Source organism: Diprion similis, unplaced genomic scaffold, assembly GCF_021155765.1.
Source record: "Diprion similis isolate iyDipSimi1 unplaced genomic scaffold, iyDipSimi1.1 ptg000066l, whole genome shotgun sequence".
NCBI classification, from domain to species: Eukaryota; Metazoa; Arthropoda; class Insecta; order Hymenoptera; family Diprionidae; genus Diprion; species Diprion similis.
Genome location: NW_025725015.1, coordinates 5,001 through 7,500, shown reverse-complemented (window position 1 = coordinate 7,500; position 2,500 = coordinate 5,001). Strand labels below are relative to the sequence as shown.

Here is a 2,500-nt window from a genome sequence, read left to right as displayed (position 1 = left end):
CTGGCACGGACTGGGGGAATCCGACTGTCTAATTAAAACAAAGCATTGCGATGGCCCTAGCGGGTGTTGACGCAATGTGATTTCTGCCCAGTGCTCTGAATGTCAACGTGAAGAAATTCAAGCAAGCGCGGGTAAACGGCGGGAGTAACTATGACTCTCTTAAGGAGACTTTTGACTCTCTTAAGGTCCACAGGGTGAACGCCTTTAGCCCTGTGGCCATGTGCCAACCGTCACCTCCTCGTGGTGAGAGTCGGGCAATGGGTGTGAGCCAGACGGTTCACACCTAGCTAACGACGGTTGGCTGTCGGCCGCCCAAAGTCAGCTCCTTTCGGGGAGCTGTCACGTGCCCACCGACCGGCCACTGGCGGGCGGCCGATTAACGGCGGGGGCTTCAAGGGTGGGGGGGGTTGCCAGCCCTCCCCACTTTATTTCAGCAGGCCCGCAAAATAAAAGATTAAAAAGCAGAACCCGCCGAGTGCCTCAGCCCGGCGGGCCTGCTGAAACAAGTACCCGGGGAGAGCTAGCCGGTCCCCCGGAGGTGGCTGCGGGGTTAGTGGACGACCCCGCACCAGCACATTTGATTGAACCGAACCCAGAACCCACCCAAGCACCCGAGCGGTATGCCTGCGAGGACTGCGAGCAGGACTTCGCCACCAAGCGAGGACTCGCAGTTCATCGCAGGATCAAACACCCAGCGGAAGCAAACGCGGAAATCGAGCTTCCCGGCGCCAAACTAAGATGGCGGGATGAGGAGCTGCGCCTGATGGCACGAGAGGAGGCGTTGGCTGCCGGGCGAGGAGTGAGATTCATGAATCTCCATCTCCTCGCCCTGGTCCCTGGCAGGACCCAGGAGGCGATCAAGGGGGTCCGGCGTCGGCCGGACTACCGCCTACTCGTCGCAGCCGCCCAACGAGATCTCGAGGCGGCTCAGGACCCCCCTGGGACACCTGCCAGAGCACGCCGACGCAGAAGTCGCTCGTTGCCATCGCCGCGTGAGCCCTCACCCGCCCCAGAACCAGCTAGGGTATCAACACCTACCCCAGCGGCACCTGCCCCCACCCCGACGCCGGTTTCACCGACGAACAGGGGGCAGGACCTTGCCCGGGCCATTCACGTTTTGGTGACCAAGGCCCGGCAAGAGGAGCATCATCACGCCAACGATCTGGCGAACATCGCTGATGATGCTCTGCGGGGGGAGGATACTGACTCAGCCATCTTAACATGGCTGAGAGTAGTCTTCCCCCCGGAAGCCGCTGCAGCTGGGCGCCGGGAGCCGACCGCTAACCGAGTCCGTCAGAGGCGTGGAAAGCCACCGTCAAGGAGGACACTGCGTCGCCGCGAATATGCCAGAGTCCAGACCGGATGGAAGAACAACAGACGACACGTAGCTCGGGAGATCCTAGAGGGAGGCCCCAGTAAGTTAAGCCACTCGCTCGACGAGTTGGCTGTCCACTGGGGCCAACTCCTTGGGCATCCGTCCAAGGAGTACCCTGGTCCCTCTGGGATCTTACCTGAAAAACCCGAGCTACGATACACGTGGGACCCGATCTCCATAGAGGAGGTCGAAACCATCATGGTCCCCGTGTCGTCGTCCCCCGGTCTGGACAAGGTTACGGCGAGGCAGTGGCGCGCGGTATCACCATCTACCCGCGCGCTCCTCTACAACGTCGTCATGCTGAGGGGGGGGTTTCCTCGACAGCTCCTCGAAAGCCGGACCATCTTCATTCCGAAGATGAAGGTACCGGAGAATCCTGGGGACTACCGGCCGATTTCGATCGGTTCGGTAGTGGTGCGACAACTGCACCGCATCCTCTCCATCCGCCTAAGAGCCGCGAATCTCACCGACGATCGGCAGCGCGCATTCATCTCCGCCGACGGAACAGCGGAGAACACGGCCGTCCTAGACACCATCCTTTGGACGGCCCGCGCGCTGCGTCGCGAGCTGCACGTGGCTACCTTAGATGTCGCTAAGGCGTTTGACACCGTTAGCCACGATGCACTCGCCACGATCGTTGGGCAGCTCGGTCTACCTAGAGGCCTCGTCGCCTACGTAGCCGAGCTGTACAGAGACGCTACCACCAGGCTCGCAGCGGAAGGAAGGATGTCCCCACCGGTACCGGTCCGGCGAGGAGTTCGACAGGGAGACCCCCTCTCGCCGATCCTCTTCAACCTCGTCGCAAATACCATCATTGCGGCGGTGCCCTCTGAGGTCGGGTTCATTCTCGAGGGCGAGCGCATATCGTGTCTCGCCTTCGCGGATGACCTGACCCTCATCACCTCCTCCAAGTGGGGAATGCAGAGGGCACTCGCTAGGGTTGAAGAGGCGGCAGCCAGCATGGGGCTGAAGCTCAACCCGTCCAAGTGCGCAGCTCTTTCTCTGGTGCCCGCCGGTAAGGAGAAGAAAATCAAAGCCGTCACCGAACCACAGTTCCGACTGGGTGACGGCATTCTTCCCCAAACCGGCGTGCTCGAGAGATGGAAGTACTTGGGCGGGGAGTTC

At 61.3% G+C, this 2,500-nt stretch overlaps 1 pseudogene; it reads left to right on the top strand.

The window, feature by feature from the left end:
• Window positions 1–2,500, top strand: part of LOC124415598 — a 7,625-nt pseudogene that overhangs the window by 2,545 nt on the left and 2,580 nt on the right.